Source organism: Nicotiana tabacum, chromosome 6 (assembly GCF_000715075.1).
Source record: "Nicotiana tabacum cultivar K326 chromosome 6, ASM71507v2, whole genome shotgun sequence".
Classification (NCBI taxonomy): Eukaryota; Viridiplantae; Streptophyta; class Magnoliopsida; order Solanales; family Solanaceae; genus Nicotiana; species Nicotiana tabacum.
In genome coordinates, this window is record NC_134085.1 from 83,042,767 (window position 1) to 83,061,544 (window position 18,778).

Below are 18,778 nucleotides of genomic sequence, written 5' to 3' on the forward strand. Positions count from 1 at the left end.
GCAAACAAAAACATCAAAAAGATTTTGAGAAAGATGATTCAAAGTTCCAGGTAGTGGCATGAAAAGTTACCGTTTGCATTGCTGGGATATCACACTACTGTGCGCATATCAATTGGAGCCACCCCATATCTTTTGGTTTATGGCACTGAAGCCGTAATACCCCCGGAGGTTGAAATCCCCTCTCTCCGAATCATCGTTGAAGCTGAAATTGAAGACAGTGAGTGGGTTAAAACCCCGCTGGAACAGTTAACCTTGATAGATGAAAAGCGAAAGGCCGCGGTCTACCATGGGCAGTTGTACCAACAAAGAATGGCCCATGCCTACAACAAGAAAGTGTGGCCTAGAAATTCCGAAGTAGGGCAACTCGTTTTAAGGCGCATCCTTCCCCATCACCAGGAAGCAAAAGGAAAATTTGCTCCTAATTGGAAGGGCCCATACATCATCAGAAAGATATTGCCAAAAGGGGCATTGTATCTTGGGATATCGAAGGGAATGATCCCGAAGCAGCTGTAAATGCGGATGCAGTCAAAAGATATTATGTTTAGCTTTTCTGCAGTGACAACTTTGTCCGGTTAGGATGACGAAGGCTTGCATTCTCGCTACCCAAGCACTCCCCACCCTTTGCAAACCCATTTGAGTCGGTTACTTTTCTTTGATTACCCTCTTGGGAACCGTAAAGTGTTAAAAAAAAGAAAAGAAAAGCAAGAAAAAAGCAAAAACAACAAAACAATTGTTTCCCTGAACAACGTTCGACTTGATTCAGAAAGGATATGTAGGCAGCCTCTCCCTGGGGTTCAGTCACACCAAAACAAAAATCCAATGTTCCCCAAAAGTGAAATTGGGGCAGATGTTATAATGGTTCGGCAATGAGCCTACCTGAACGGTTCCAAAGTTGTAATTTCATCCAGATTCTTCTTACCCAAACCTTGTTCAAGTCCTTCTGATCAATCAGCAAAGGCATCGGAATTAGAAAACACATTTGTTTGGATCTGATGCAACGAGAGAAATAAAATGAGAGAGTCTTATTGGTGAAAACCAACACGGGCACCATGAGGCGATGGTAAGCAGAGAAATGAAAAATGAGAGAGCCTTGTTAGTGAAAAATCGTAAAGAGCACTATAAGGCGACGGTGAGAAGAGAAATGAGAGAGGTCGATTGGCGAAAACCCGTAAAGGGCGCTGTTGATCAAAAAGAAGAAATCCCTCACCACCGTTGGTATTGAAAGAGTCCTGGCAAGGTTTCTCGGTTTAAAAACATGGGTTGCAATGGGTATGTGAGAAGTTGGATAGTTGTGCAGATCGGGCATCTAGTGCAAGAAGCATGTCATGTCTATTGAAGTCTGCATGCACCACAGATAACTCCGTCCTTCCTCCCCGAAAGGGACATTTCTCTCTAAATTCATTTTCTTGGCTTTTGCTTACTTTTCCTTGAATCTCTTTCGGTCTAACTCTGTTTCTGAAACTAATACAAATAAAAGGTGGCAAGATTGGCTTTACAGGGTCCTGCCTAATAGAAGCTCAAGAAAAGTACCCAGCCTCAGTGGGTGCATCAAGCCGATCCTGACTGGCCATGATGGCTGATGCTTTGAAATCAAATTTATTGAAAAGGAAAAGAAAGCCAAAGGCAAAAGCCTAAATGTGAAATAAAGTGAAAGGGTCGAAGCCCCACATGGGTAAGCCATCATGAAATCTTAAAAGCTAGGTCCCTCGGTTTGAAAGATAGATCAGTCTTCAGAAAACCACTAAGCAGCAGAGGTTCTCAACAAAGGTTCGGGTCGAGATCGAGTGATTGAGACAATCAAGGCCACAAAACCAACTACCGTTTCAAACTAACAATTGTTCTTTATTTAAAATTGAAACAGGTGCAACCCAAGGCAACCGTGCAAAAGCAGGTGCAGCCAAAAGAAAAGTTGCGCAAAAGCTAGAAATAGCTTCGCAGAAACAATCAATCCAAAAGGGAAGTTTTCCTCCAAAATTCTTTCCTGCATTTTATTCAAATAAAAGAAATGAAAAGGAAAATGAAAAAAAGAGAAGGAAAGAAGAAAATCTGAACAAAGTAATAGTTCAGAATCCCTAATCTCAACCTTTTACGCCTTTTGCCAACATTAGGGCTCCAATCCCTGAGTTGAGCCTTTTAGACATAGGGCCTCCATTCCCTAGTCGCCTTTTGCTAACATTAGGGCTCCAATCCCTAAGTTGAGCTTTTTGGACATAGGGTCTCCATTTCCTAGTCGCCTTTTTGCCAACATTAGGGCTCTAATCCCTCAGTTGAGCCTTTTTAGACATAGGGCCTCCATTCCCTAGTCGCCTTTTGCCAACATTAGGGTTCCAATCCCTGAGTTGATCCTTTTTAGACATAGGGCCTCCATTCCATAGTCGCCTTTTTACCAACATTAGGGCTCCAATCCCTGAGTTGAGCTTTTTAGACATAGGGCCTCCATTTCCCTAGTTGCCTTTTGCCAATATTAGGGCTCCAACCCCTGAGTTGAGCTTTTTAGACATAGGGCCTCCATTCCCTAGTCGCCTTTTTGCCAACATTAGGGCTTCAATCCCTTAGTTGAGCCTTTTTAGACATTGGGCCTCCATTCCCTAGCCGCCTTTTGCCAATATTAGGGCTCTAATCCCCGAGTTGAGCTTTCTAGACATAGGGCCTCCATTCCCTAGTCGCCTTTTTGCCAACATTAGGGCTCCAATCCCTGAGTTGAGCTTTTTAGATGTAGGGCCTCCATTCCCTATTCCCCTTTTGCCAACATTAGGGCTCCAATCCCTGAGTTGAGCCTTTAGACATAGGACCTCCATTCCCTAGTCTTCTTTTTGCCAACATTAGGGCCCCAATCCCTGAGTTGACATTTTAGATATACGGCTCCATCCCCTGAATAGTTTAGATTTTGTTGTAAATAACTCACAAAATTTTCCTAGTGAAAACTGGGGCAGAAACATTTCGTTCGTTTGTTTGTTTTTGGTGTCTGAGCAGGTTGTACCTCGAGACACAAGGTTCGAGATGACCAAAAGAATGAGTCTCAATTCAGACTAAAGAAAGAAGAAAAAGGAACAAAAAATGGGTGAATTCAAAAGGCTGAAGCGGAAGAAGATGTGAACTGCTCAAGAAATAATTGAAGTCACAAGCTTCACCTGTCCCACCTTGATCCAATGCTGAAGAAAGAATCAGCACCTATAACTTGCGAGTATCAAGATTCAAATCGGGGTCCACAGCAAAATCAGCTAAGACTCAAGATCAAGTTTTAAGAGATTTATAGATAGGAATTTTGTAACTCGTAGCTGATAGGCCTATCTAGCTTAGCTTTAGACTTTCTTTTCGGTGTAATAAGGAGGTCAGCAAGCAGTAGCAGCAGCAGCAACAGTGAAATCACACCTTTCCAGCAAGCCCAGCTACCGAAATTTCCAGAACTACACTGACCTGATTCCTTTATAGCCAAGGATATGTAGGCAACCTTGAAGCAAGGTTCGGTCAGACTCTTTTCAAAAAATGCTTCTCATGGAGTGCCAAGCAGGCAAAAATCCCTCATAATTGCTCATTTTATCTTTGCCCGAAAACCTTTCAGGTCTCCAAGCAAAGAGGAGCAGCTATGAGCACGTAATTTTTGCCTCGCATGAATTACTCCTACAAAATCTCCAAAATTAGGATTTTTCTTTTTATTATTTGGTTTTTAGGAATTAATTACTCAATTTTCGTGTTTGTTTACATTTTGTGTGCATAATTAATTTTATTTAAATCATGAAAAATAGCAAAAAATATCACGCACTGCATTTAGGATTTAATTTTATATTTTTTAAGATTAATTAGTAAATTAGTTTGTTTTATAAAATATAAAAATCACAAAAAATACTTCATTTTGAATTTTAACTCTTTAATCTTGAATTTTATAGTTTTACTTTAAATTTAGGATTTAATTAATTATTGTAAATACTATGATGAGTGACTAATCTAATTGGGTAGGTTAATTTAGTTTAAAAAATTAATTTAGGTTTTATTTTTAATTTGAAAAGAAAAGGATTTGAAAATAAAAAGAAATTAGAAAGGAGAACAAAATCTGATATTTGGGCTGCTTTAATTCAATCTCCCTAGGCCCAAGTGTATTTTTTCCCAAACCCGCTCAAAACCGGCCCATATCCGCTTCCCAACCCGGTCTAAACCCCCCAGTAACCAAAACGACTTTGTTCTGATAACCCTTTGATCACGACCGTTGGAGATTAATCCAACGGTCCGGAACTGGGATGCCTCTTAATATATATATATATATATGTCCAAACGCCCGTACCCCTACCCCCATCTCTCATCTCCCTCAGACCTCTCTCTCAGAAACCAGACCCGAACCCTAGTAGCCGCCCTGAAATCCCACCGCCTGAGGGTGGCGGCGCCACCACCAACTGCCCTGAGATTAACACCCCACAATCTCCTCCATCTCCACATCCCAAATCCCCAAACAACTCCTCTCATATCCTCCCAGAACTGCTCAAATTTCAGATCAAAGATCGAAACCCTAGCGCCTCCCTTGTTCTCTCCGGTGGCAGGGCTACCTTTGTTCGACCCCAAATCTCACCCATGCAAACACCAGCCTTCCCTCATCCCCAATCCACCACCATTTCTCCTTAAATCCTCACCAAATCGGTATGTTTTTTAATCTGGAAACAAAAAGAAAAAAAAATCTGTCAAGCTTTCCAATTTCTTTGAGTGATAGGGCTTGAAATGGGTATTAATTGTTTGTTTTCGTTGAGAACATACAGTTAATACCTGTTTTGAGTCAAATCAGAGTTGTTCGAAGGTTCATCAGTTCTGGTTCGAGCGATTTTAAAGGTATTTCCTCCATCCTTCCTATTTCGTCTTCTTCATTTGTTTTGCTTTTCTCCCGTTTCTCTTCCATTTCTGTTCTTTCTTTTTTTCTTTTTTTTCTCTTTTCTTTTTCTTTTCTTCTATTTTTCTGTTACTCAGGGGTAATTTCGCATAACAGTAGTTTTAAAGTTAATTCATTAAAATGATTTCGTTTTGTTAGTATTAAAATTGGTTGATTAGTCTGTTGGGGTGTGTTTTAGAATTGAGTTTGTCATGTTTTATTTGCTTTGTTTTCTTTGTTTTGTTTTGTTTTCTGGATTTCAAACGACAGAGATTTCAATTTTTTCTCTTGGGCAATTCTGCCTAGCCCAATGAGTCCACACGAGCCTTGAAACCAGAAGGCCCAAGAAAGAGTTAATCTGGGTCTATTCAGACCCATTGATTTGGGTCAATTGGCCCAGATTTCTATTTGGCATGAAGAAGTAAAAACAGGGCAATCTAGGGGTAATTAGGGTAATGTAGTTAGAGAATCTCTAAAATATCAGCTTAGGAAGCTTCCTAGAAAGCTGAAAGTTGGCTAACTTGATTACCAAGTCAGAAAATGAGTGGAAAACTAAGAAAGGTCTAAAATGCAAAACATAGCTTATATCTGCTACCCTAGTAACTTGCCTATAAAGGCATTGTTACTTGAGGCTCAAGGGATAGAAAAAAAAAGGGTGAAGAAAACTCAGAAAAAAAAAAAAGAATGGCTGAAAACTGAAGAAAAATCACTATTCCATTGCAAGTCCTGTATGATTTCTTAAGTTCCTACTCCCTGAAAAGGTTTTTCTGATTAATATAGTTCAAATGGATTGAAATTGGGTGTTTAAGTATTGGTTGTGAAGTTTGCTTTGGCATTTGCTCGAGTGAGGTTGTCTCTTATTATTTTCAAACTCAATTTGGTTAATCTGGTGTTGCTGTTGTTTGATGGCTACTATTCTGTTGTTGATTCCCTTCCTTCCCTCTTATTTGCTTTCCCAGGTATTGTTCATTTCCTTGGCGTATGGAATGGAGAAGAAAGTTTGTTTTTATTTGAAGTTTGAAAGACAAAGAACTTTAATTGGCTTAAATTTTGCTGTTTTATCTCTGAAAATTTTAAAATTTCACAGTTAGTTTTAGCTCCTCTCGTAGTCAGTTCATCTCTGTTTAAGTTTAAGTTCATTTGCAATGTTAAACCAGTCGTATGTCTTCAATTGTTGTTAATTGGCATGAATCAAAATTCAGATTCGTGTGTAAAAGGGCTCTAAGGGGGCTATCATAGTGGAATTGATATAGTGCTCGAGGCTTTAGATGTTTGTCTATTATTTGTTGAAATTAGCACTGTCGTGTGTGATCACATGAGAGAAAACATGAGAAGGGCCTGATGATTGTCTCTTTTAGAAATATTAGTTTAAATTTGGGGTCTGATTTTGGCTTTATTTAGTTGGCATGTTATTTCTTTAAATATTAGTCTGAAGTCGATAACAGTCCATATTGATTCACAAATTTGAACAAAACAAGAAAATGGAATCGTGGGCAGTACACGTTCGCTTGCAGGCTCATTTCTTTTGGGCTGCTATTTCTTTTCACTAAGACTTGGGCTCATTCAGGCCCAAGTTTGAAAGTTCAATGTTGATTTACCTTTGGTAGTTAGCTGGATTCGATACCGACCCCCCCTGTGATTGTTGCTGACCTTGAATGCATGCCAAATGACTCGAATTCGAGTCTTTCCCTTGGTCTTCCCTTAACTCCTAATTAATTTGGGCCGTTCGTGTTAGGCCTGCTCTTGTCGGCCTTTAGATTATTTGATTCTGACATGAACCATTCATTTTTCTTTTGTATCTAAATTTGTTTCCATTTTCAATGCAAAGTCTCTTTTGGTAAAGGTATACTGAACATTTGCGTTTTAAAATAAGAGGACTAGACTTGCCATTTGGCCAATGTTGCTAGTTAGACTTCATTAATAATTGAGTTTGGGCCTCAGTAAACAGTGTGACTAACAAATGGCCTTAATACTTCGAATAAGTTTGAGCAAGTAGATTCGGGAGGGGGGGCATATTAGATAACATAAATAGTTTATAACCCTCCCAACGTAATTTGAAGTTCTTATTAAAATCATAACTGAGGTGCGCTATGCCAAATAAAATCTCGATTGCGCAGCCCTAATTTAAATCGGTATGCTTGCTCTTTAGAAATCGAGGCGTGCCATTTAGCAAATTTTCATGGCCCTCGCGAATTTAAAAACGCGTAGTTGCTTTAGGCGCGTATTTTAATAATATTACCTTCCTAAATTCGGGTGTGCATTTCATATGACCCAACTCTAAATCTTACAACGTTGAATAAAATGTGTTTCGGATTGCGGGTGCATTTCATGTGGCACGATCCGATGACATGTTTTAAACGACGTTAAATCTTCTTTAAAATTAATTAAAAGTGGTTAATAGTTTAAAGTGGCATCATAGGTTAAAACATGTATTAAAATCAGATAATAGGCCAATTATAATAGTTTAAGCGACCGTGCTAGAACTACGGAATCCGGGGGTGCCTAACACCTTCCCTCCGGTTAACATAATTTCTTACTTAGAATTTCTGGTTCGCAGACTTCAAAAGGAAAGTCGAATTTTCCTCGATTTGGAATTTTAAAATAAACCGGTGACTTGGGACACCAGAAAGCAAACCATCCCAACTGGCAACTCTGAATGAAATAAATAAATAATCCAATTTCGAATAACGTCACTTAAATTGGAAAAACTCCCTTGTATACCTTTCGGGTGTGTAAAAAGGAGGTGTGACATTTATGGTTCGCGAACACAGAAATCCGGGTAAGGAATTCTGTTAACCCGGGAAAAGGTGTTAGGCATTCCCGGGTTCCGTGGTTTAGCACATTCGCTCAACTATTATTATTGGCCTAATTATCTGATATTTTACACGTTTTAAACCTATTGCACATTTTTAACCTTTTAGCCGCTTTTGATATTTCAAGAAATTTCAAGGTTATTTAAAACACATCGTAAGCCCCGCTACATGAAATGCACTTGTGGTTCATGACACGTTCTATTTAATCTTGTTGGAAAAGAGAATCGGGTCATATGAAATGTACACTCGGATTTATAACATGTTTATTTTTATTATTATTCGAAGTTATAGTCGGGTCACATGAAATGCACACCCGAATCGAGGATTATGTATCGTGACTATGCCACGAGAACTGTACCCATAGCCACGATGATGTATTATTAATCGCGCCTAAAGCAACTAGTGGATTTGAATTATTTTCCTAATCTTTGAGATTGTTGTGATACCAAATTTACGAACAAGACATTATTGGGGAAAATAGGATAGCTAACATGATCTATTACTTGGCTAGAATCCTTATGGTCCAAAACCCACCTTATGGCCCATTCATATTCCTAGCCAAGAAAGAAACAACTCCAATTTTTTCCTTCTACCCAATTAAAAGCACTTATTTAAGAACCAAGACTACATACATCACAGTCGAAATAAAACTAATTAAAACAATTTAAATGAAAACTAAGACATACTACTCAAACAATATAAAATCTCAAATCAACCAACACGCGCACCAAGCTATCATAACACAATAAAATGAGAATGAAAATTAAAAAATGGACCTTCTATTGATGAACAAAACTAAAAATTGCAAGTCAATCGGGCTAAACAAAGCAACAATATTTGGACCGAAACACCGAAATTACAAATCGAAACCTCGAATCGAGACCGAAAAGCTCGAAATCCAAACGCGACCTCAAACAAGCTTCAGAACCGAAAATGGAAAGGGGAACACAGAGAATATTTTTTGTATTTTTGAAATAAGAAGCTATGTTAATTGGATGCAAAGAATTGTATTTCAAATCACTGTATTTTGAACGCAAAGAACAAATTTCTCTGATTTGTGTTAGGCATCCTTTTTGCCCCCAATCAGAAGAGACGGCTCCTCCCCCCTACTGTTTCCCTTCCAAGACTCCTCTATTTTGTTATTCTTCTGATCCCTTCGTTTTTTCTCTTTTTTTTTTCGATTCTTCAGCCAACAATGATCAGCTATGGAAGGCTTTTTGTATTGGAAAATGGGAAGGTTGTTGCTGATTTCTAGGGGTGTGGAAGGTCGTTCCTTTTCCTTTTTGTCTCTTTGTTTTCTTTATTTGGTGCGGCTCCTTTCCAAAAAATGGGGAATGTCCCATTTTGCTGAGTTCTTCCGCCGTTCTAGGTTCTTAGGGTATATGTCTTTTATTTAAGAATTAGGTACTATTATATAGAGAAAACTACCATCTATAGACGCTCAAAATTTTAATAGCCCATATTTTGGCTCATTTACAGAAAATGGCCCTTCGGCCCAAGCATATTGCATATAGTAGCCGAAAGGAATGAGAATTACAACACAAGCTCTTGTAGCTCAGTGGATAGAGCATCGCTTTCCAAGCTGAAGGTCGTAGGTTCGATCCTCCCTGGCGCGATAAAGCATCCTTTTTTTTTTGCCTTTTTAAATTGTATTTTTTACTTCTGGATATGATAAGTATTAGCTAAGAATTGAATGAAATATATAATGCGGGTCATATACGAAATGTCTATTTTGTATATTTTTTGTATAATAACAGTCTATTTTTGTATATATTTTGCTAGTGACGGTCTATTTTGTATATTTTTTGTATAGTAACAGTCTATTTTGTATAGTGACCGTCTATTTTGTATATATTTTGTATAGTGAGAGATAATTGTATATAAATTGTATAGTGACAGTCTATTTAGTATATTTTTATATAGTGATAGTCTATTTTGTACATATTTTGTATAATAACAATCTATTTTAGTATATTTTTTGTCTAATGACATTCTATTTTTGTATATATTTTGTATAGTGACACTCTATTTATATATAAATTGTATAGTGACAATCTATTTGTATATAAATTGTATAGTGACAGTCTATTTTGTATAATTTTTGTATAATATATATATTGTATAGTGACAGTCTAATTTGTATATTTTTTTTATAGTGACAGTCTATTGTATATAAATTATACAATGACAGTTTATTTTATATATTTATTTTGTATATATTTTGTATAGTGACAGCCTATTTAGTATATTTTTTGTATAATGAAAGTCTCTTTTATATATTTTGTATAGTGAAGGCTATGCATAAGATAAAATATTAAAGACAATTAAGACCTAAAGTTAGACTATGCATTAGTTTCCTCCATCTTTGTTTCTCCCACAAAACGCAATAAATCAAAAACCTTCAGCTCCATTACTGCTGCTATGACCACAACAGCACAAAGAAACCTCTCAATTTTCTACACTAGAAAAGAAAAAGCAACGAAAACAAGAGCTAGAACCTACCGCCTCTTCTTCAGATTTTGGACCCTCTCTCTTTCTCTCAAATGAAAAACCAACAGACACATACAAAAAAGAGATCCCATTTTCCCTTCTTCGAGGACGCCTACCCTCCTTCTGACTTCACCTTCTTTGTGTTCTCAACTGAAAAGAAACGCACACACACACACACAAAGTTTAAAGAGCACAAGATTGGGGGTGGGGAAAAATAGAGAGAGCACACGAAAAATAAAGGCTAAAGCGAGTGAGTAAGAGAGATCAAAATCACCACTGTTGGCCACCATTATTCGCCGAAACTGTTTGGTTTCAATTGGAAACCTTCAGATCTGCTTAAACTGACTAGACAAAGGAAAGAAAAAAAGAAGACCTCACCTCTGTATAAAGATTGGGTTTGAAATGTAAGGAAGGATTGTGTTTCGATGATAGTTGGATCGGTGGCTAGCCTTTTAATTAGTTTTGGCCTACAAAATGTATACTGTAATTTTGTGGCTAGCAGTTGATATTAGTTTCGAGCTGCTGGCCATAAATTAAGTTTGCTCTATTATATAGGGGTAGGAATTAGATTAGGTATATGAGCCTAGGAATTATGGGCTTGGAAATTATAGTCTAGGTCCAAAATTTAGGCCTAAAAATGGGTTGTTCGAGCCCAAATTTTTTCTTTCTCCATGAATAAGACTAAAATACTACCTTATTTACTAATTAATCTTTACTTAAAAAAATAACTATTAAAATAAGACTAATCATTAACACAAACCTAATTTTTTTTGGTGTTTTCCAATATCATATTAAAATAAAAAATAAGGTACTATTTTTGTATTATTTTTTTTAGTTTTACGAAAGGTATATAAACTACAAGCAACTAAAAAGAAGAAATATTTTTGTAATTTTTATTTTTGGATAAATAAAAAAAAGAGTCAAAACTAATTGAAATATCGATATTAGGCCTAAACTAAATGTTTTACGCTAAAATGGGTGAAATCTAGGGGAGGGTCAAAAATCACATGTCTACAGCTGTCCCTCTTTGACTGGAAACACGAAGAGTTTTCAGACAAAGAACGACTAAATAGGTTTTTTTGACTCAATCCTTATTTAAACAGACCAAAGGCTAAAAGAAAGGGGAATGTGACCGAGCCCTGGTATCTGAGCTGCCTACATATCTTTGGCTATAAAGAAATCAGGCCATGTGTAGTTCAAAAGTAGAAACAGTGATGGAGTATACTGAGGTGCCGTTCCATCGAGGTTCCGGTCCGCGGTCCTGTTATTACATCAAAAATCAAAATTAAAAAGACTAACTAAGCCTATCAGCTATGAGTTACAAGATTCCTATCTATGAGTCTTCTGAAGCTTGATCTTGAGTCTTGTTTGGTTCTTCATGCAGACTCTGATCTAAATCTTGATGCTTGTTAGCTGCAGGTGTTGGTTCAATCTTCTTCAGTTTTTTCAGATCAAGACGAGATTTGCAGAGCTTGTGACTTCAATTATGTCTTGAGCAGTCCACATCTTTTCTCCGCTTCTGCACTTTGGACTCACTTTTTCCTTGATTGAGACTTCTTTTTGGTTATCTCGGACCCTTGTCGACCCGCATTCTTGAGGTGAGCTTCTGACACTTCTAACTTGAACAGGACTGGAGGTTGCCCTCATTCTTCAGGAGGGATCTCGCTGTCTCTTACTACAACTCAAAAGTAATTCCCTTATTTTCCAGGTGGGCGCCTGATTGTTGAACTTGAACCATCTTCTCTTGTTACTTGAAACTGTTTTCCCTTGCACCTTGAACCATTTTCCCTTGAAACTTGAACCTTTTTCCTTCGAAACTTGAACTGCTTTCCCTTGAAACTTGAAATGTCACCACTTATTCTTCAGGTGGCCGCCTGATACCACAACAAAACAAACAAAACAAAAGAAACTTTTTTACTCCAGTTTGGTACCGGGAACATCTGCGAGTGTTAATCGAATCCTGTTATCAAAAGAGTTCTATAAATTTAAAATCTAAACCCCATTATCTAGGAGAGTCCTAAAAACTAAAATTAAATCTCAACTTAAGAGTGAAAATTTAAAAGCAAAATTCTATTTCCTAAAGGTAAAACTTACGCTAAATCTCATTGTCTATGAGGATCCTGAAAACTTAAAACTACATTCCATTATCCAGGAGGGTCTTGATTTCAAGACAACTAAAGATTGATAACTTAAGAAAACTAAAATTGACCCCCTTTTTTTCTTTTTCTTTTTCTTTTTTTTTTCAAATCTAGACTTCCTTTTTTTCAAATTACCCTAGGAGAAAATTCGTCAGACTAGGTTTTCTATCTTAGGAGAAAGATTCATCAAACTAAGACATTTATACTAGGAGAAAATTCATTAGACTATGTTCTTTTTTTTGTTTTTTTTTGTTTTTGGTATCTTAGGAGAAAGATTCATCCGACTAAGACGTTTATCCTAGGAGAAAATTCATCAGACTAGGTTTTCTATCTTAGGAGAAAGATTCATCAGACTAAGATTTTGATCCTAGGAGAAAGTTCATCAGACTAGGTCTCTTTTCTTCTTCTTCCTTTTTTTTCTTCCTTTTTTTGGTATCTTAGGAGAAAGATTTATCTGACTAAGATTTTTATCCTAGGAGAAAGTTCATCAGACTAGGTTTTCTATCTTAGGAGAAAGATTCATCAGACTAAGATTTTGATCCTAGGAGAAAGTTCATCAGACTAGGTCTTTTAACTTAGGAGAAAGATTCATCGGACTAAGATTTTGATCCTAGGAGAAAATTCATCAAATTAGGTATTTTTCTATTATCTTAGGAGAAAGATTCATCAGACTAAGATTTTGATCCTAGGAGAAAATTTATCAGACTAGGTTTTCTATCTTAGGAGAAAGATTCATCAAACTAAGACATTTATACTAGGAGAAAATTCATTAGACTATGTTCTTTTTTTTGTTTTTTTTGTTTTTGGTATCTTAGGAGAAAGATTCATCCGACTAAGACGTTTATCCTAGGAGAAAATTCATCAGACTAGGTTTTCTATCTTAGGAGAAAGATTCATCAGACTAAGATTTTGATCCTAGGAGAAAGTTCATCAGACTAGGTCTCTTTTCTTCTTCTTCCTTTTTTTTCTTCCTTTTTTTGGTATCTTAGGAGAAAGATTTATCTGACTAAGATTTTTATCCTAGGAGAAAGTTCATCAGACTAGGTTTTCTATCTTAGGAGAAAGATTCATCAGACTAAGATTTTGATCCTAGGAGAAAGTTCATCAGACTAGGTCTTTTAACTTAGGAGAAAGATTCATCGGACTAAGATTTTGATCCTAGGAGAAAATTCATCAAATTAGGTATTTTTCTATTATCTTAGGAGAAAGATTCATCAGACTAAGATTTTGATCCTAGGAGAAAATTTATCAGACTAGGTTTTCTATCTTAGGAGAAAAATTCATCAGACTAAGATTTTTATTGGGAGAAAAATCCATTACACTAGAACTTTTTATGCTAGGAGGAAAAAATGTGAAGATCAATGGCAGGATTTTATGCACAATAGCAAGACAATTAAAGGCAAAGATTTGAGAAATTTCTCTTTGCCGGCTCTTCTCTTCTTTTCTTTTCTTCTCTTTTTTCTTTTTTTTTCTTTTTCTTTTTATTTTTTCGAACCACTTTCTTTGCACTGCTTTGTTCCTGTTTCAAACAAAGAAAACTTTGTCAGTTTTAAAAGGTGGTGGTCAATTTGTGGCCATGAGTCTTGAGCAGCTTAGCTTTTGCTCGATCAGCCTGAATCGGTCTCAAGAGACTTTTGTTCTGCACCAACTCTGATTGTTTCACACCCAGTACCATTTGTATTTGCAGCTCAAACAGCCTTATCCCAACTGGAGATCTTTGTTTAGGTGACCTTTTCTGATATCTTGAATGACTTCCTGCTTTTTGAGCAATTTATATGTCAGAGAGAAATCAAAAGTTATCTTTGCTTGCGCCAAGTAGGCTGATAAGAGTCTTTTTGGGGAGCCTTGGCATGAATTCTCAAGGCACGTTGACAGTAACAATTGAGTGTGCTGGCCAAATTTACTTTATGTAACTGAAAAGCTGGTAGCAGATTTTGAAATCTTTTCTTGCTTGTTTTGACAAGACTGACTCAGAGTGAAGGACACAATGATGCAAAGAAACAAGTATTAACAAGAAATTCCCATGTCGGAAGGACAGAAGGAAGAGTCCTTTCTTTTTTTTTTCTTTTTCTTTCAATAACTAGCCTTAATGATCATGACATGCATTTTGGACTTAACGGCCGATCTACCAAACTAATCCAATCTTCCCTTTTACCATTCTTATGACCTTTGAAGTCGGGCTTGTTTATGCCAATTTTTAGCATCAACTTCACAACTCACTTTCGACTAGTGGTGCCCGAGAGATTTTTACCAACAAGTCTCTCTTATTTATTTTCTCTACTTACCTTCGACTTACAATTCCCGTGAAGGTTTTCACTAGTAAGACTCTCTCATTTTATCATTTTTTCTTTTTCTTTCGCTTTTCTTATGCGAGCATCTTGACAATGTTCTATGTCGCGTGACAACCGATGCTCATTGCATGATTCTCTTGGCATTCTTGAAGGCATATCAGGAGGTCTTTATTTGGAAGGATTTTTGATAGGATTGGAAAGAAAGGACGTCATGAAGGCTCAAAATAGACTCAAAGAAAAGGGGGTTGTAGACTTACAACTCTTGGAATCGACTCTTTCAAAAGTGAAATAAAATCTTTGCCCCAGTTTCAGCTATTGGGAATTATTTTTGTTTTATTTTTTGGGATTTGTTTTTTGAATTCTTATTTAGTTGGACCGAACCGTGAGGCTGCCCACGTATCCTTTTTAAGGAATCAGGTCAAACGTAGTTCAAACATCTGTCCTAACTATAGTTTTTTCATCTTTCTTTCTGTATCTCTTTTTTTTTCTCTTTTTTTTTTCAAGTTGCCCCAGCTTCTATTTTTTGAGGGCATGGACCTTTGACAATTCTTTTCTTCTGCTTTTTTTTCACTTATAACTTTCTAAAAGTTGCCCCAGTTTGTACTCTTGGGGCATGGACTTTTATTGTTATTTTATTTTTTCATTTTTTTTGTTTTGACTTTTGACTCTAAACTTGATTCCAAAGAGGGTGGTCAAAGAAAATAGCACAGGTTCAAAGGGGTGACAAAGGGTATAAAGTGTTTGGGTAGCAGAAAAAGGGCCCCCAACCTCGAGAACGCCAAACATGGTATCTTTTCGGCATCACAGCATTGACGAACATATCTGTCTTCTTGGTGTGTCGTGGTCACAATACACTTTCCATCCCTTGATGTCAAACTTCCAACAAACTTCAATTGATTCTTCTTCAAGCCCGATCTTCATAATGATTTGAAGGTGAATTTTACTCGACCTTAATTCCAAAGTATTTCAACTCTTTATTCATCCTCAAAAGTGTTTTTCTTTTCTTTTTCAGTTATCCAATTCCAGATTAAATCAATTTCTAAGATCTGGCCAAAATTTTCGCATGCATGTCATGTCACTAGAACTAGCGGTGAAAGAACTAAGCATGGGATAACATAAAAGGACAAACTGTATTTCATTGAGTAAAGGATGGAAGGGCTTAAAAACAAGACAAACAACCTAAGATCCGAGTTACAACCCTAAAATAACCCGAATAATAAAAATAGCAACAGAACAAACACATAAAACTCACACAAACAGAATGGAGGGATAGAAGGGTTTGACTCAACAAAATAAATAAAATTTGGATCACAACCCTGCAATAACCTAGATAATAGGAAAAAAATCAAAACAAGCTACCAAGATTCCTTCCTAGTGAGGAGGGAATGACTTTTCAATTGCTAGGCTTGACATTTAGCCACAAATTTGCTCATCAGAATCAGCAGAGCCTTCTCCAATTTCAACATCATTAACTTCAGTTAGCGAGAGGATTCTCATACTCCTTATCATCACGCATCGTCCCCACAAAGTGTGCATCATCATGTGTAGGTAAAGGATTCTGCGCGATAATCTGGGTGTCACTGTCTTGGATTACAATCAGTTTTTCCTGGATCATCCTTTCTATTTCTCTTTTCAAATCCCGACAGCTTTGAACACTGTTCCCCTAGGCATTAGAATGGTATTCACACCTTTTAGAAGGGTTAAACTTCTTGCACGTGGGTCCACATGATTTGGAGGAATGGGTGCAATCATGTCATAATTCTTTAACTTCTCAAATAAGCTTGCATATTGGTGTAAAATTATCTTTCAACCTTTGTTCCCCTTTATACATCTGGCTTGGATGTGGGTTATAGGGCACCTGAAAATTTTGTGGAGGGACAACATACTGAGGCGGAGCGACAAAGTATTGTGGCTGGACAACATACTGAGGCGGAGCGACAAAGTATTGTGGGTTCTGAGGGGGATAGTAATGCTCAGGGGAGTTATTGAAAAATAGACGAGGCTGGTCATACGAGATATTCTCCTAGGACTTTTTCTCGACCCTGATGTCATCATGATTTCTTCATCCATCTCATTCATGCCACTAAAATTATCAGATTCAATCTGGACAGCCTGAGTTGTGGTTTTGAGGACTGCTTGACTTATGAGTTTGCCTGTCTTAAGACTATTATCAACCATTTCCCCCATTTTGATTGCTTCCGAGAAGGATTTACCCATTGCAGACATCATGTTTTGAAAGTAATCGGGCTCTTGAGCCTGAAAGAAGATAGTGATTAACTCGTGGTCATCCATGGGTGGCTTAACTCTAGCCGCTTGCTCTCTCCATTTAATGGCATATTCACTGAAACTTTCAGTTGGTTTCTTTTTTAGGTTTGAAAGGGAATTGTGGTCTGGGGCGATGTCGATGTTGTATTGGAACTATTTGACAAAGGCCCGAGCCATGTCATCCCAAACATGCCAATAAGAGGTATTTTGATCCATAAACCATTTGGAGGCTGCTCCCATAAGGCTTTCCCCAAAATAAGCTATTAGCAATTCTTCATTTCTTCCAGCACCTCTTAGCTGATTGCAATACCTTTTCAGGTGGGCTATGGGGTCTCCATGTCTATCTTACTTTTCAAATTTGGGAGTCTTGAAACCAGGTGGCAAGTAGACATCGGGGAACATACATAAATCCTTGAAGGCAATGCTCTTCTGACCAACCAACCCTTGCATGTTTTTCAACTGTTGTTCTAAGCTTTTTACTCTTTGGGTTATTTCTTCTTTTTCATCTTTTGGGCAGGCTTCTCAATGTTTGCAGGAAGATCAAACAAGTACGAGTGGTACTCAAGAGAGTGGTACTGCTCTTACTGGGTAGCAAATTGTGACTTATGAGTTTTTCTCTACACCACCGTTGGCTGTGGGATGGTGAAGACGGGCATAACAGTAGAGGTTGTCTTATTGGTTGTCAATGGCAAACTTTGAGAACATGAAACAGAAGTTCCAGCTGTAGTCGTACAATTGGGATAAGGACTGAACCCAGGTGGATAGGATTGATCAGACAATGAGACCGGAATGGCGGTAGTCGAGATGGGTGTGTACTCTGGGAAACCATGAGAAGAAAAGGGCAGTCCTTGGCCATTAGCCCATGCTTGACACATTTCAGTCATTTGCTGCTTCAGTACTCTATTTTCCTCAACCACAGTAGACTCTTGTTGAACCCTGTGACCCTGAGTCTCTTGGGCACTTGTAACAGCTTCGATGTCAATTGTCAATGGCATTTTTCCTTTGGATCTTGTGTTGCCAGCTTACCACAAACCGACCACTTCAACTTTCTTCACAATTCAAAACAAGAGACACGTTAGAATGGACTCAGTCAGTCCTTATTATTTTTTTCATTTTTTTTTATTTTTAATGGTGATCGAACTTGATGTGGGTTGCCTACGTATCATGTGGGAACATGAATCAAATCTTGCATAGTTCGGGAAGATTACGAATAAAGTAAATAAACTAACTCTATTTTTTGAATTTTTAATTTCCGAAAGAAAGACTCCTAAAGAAGAAAGAAAATATTTTTTAATTTAGATTTGTTTGTTTTTTTTTCCTGGGAATTTCTGAAAAAAGAAAAAAAAGGCTTCTAAAGAAGAAAGAAAACATTTTCTTTTTTTTTAGAATTTCACTTTTTTGGAATTTCGAAAGAAAACAGAAAATATTTTTGAATTTTTGGGCTTTTATTTTGAATTTATGAAAGAAATACTTCTAAAGAAAAAGAAAATATTTTTTAATTTTTAATTTACTTTTCAATTTCCGAAAGAAGAATGAAAATATTTTTGGATTTTAATTTTTTTAATTTTTTTTTCAAATTTTTTGAAAGAAAGACTTCTAAATTAGAAAGAAAATATTTTTTTGGATTTTTTGGTATTTTTGGTTTTAAATATTTTTTTTATTCGGGATTTTCTAAAGAAATACTTCTAAAGAAGGAAATAAAGAAATTTTTTTGGATTCTTGAAAATTGGGGCCGGGCCCGATGAGGTTTGCCTACTTATCTCACATCCGGTGAGAATCAGCCCCACGTAGTTCGCCCAATTTTGACATAACTGAAAATATATGTTGTTGACTCACTTTCATTTTTTGAAACACATTTTCCTTTCTTTTTTTTTTTCAAAAATTTCGGCAGAGTTTTGAGGCATTTTCAAATACCGGGATTTTCAGAAC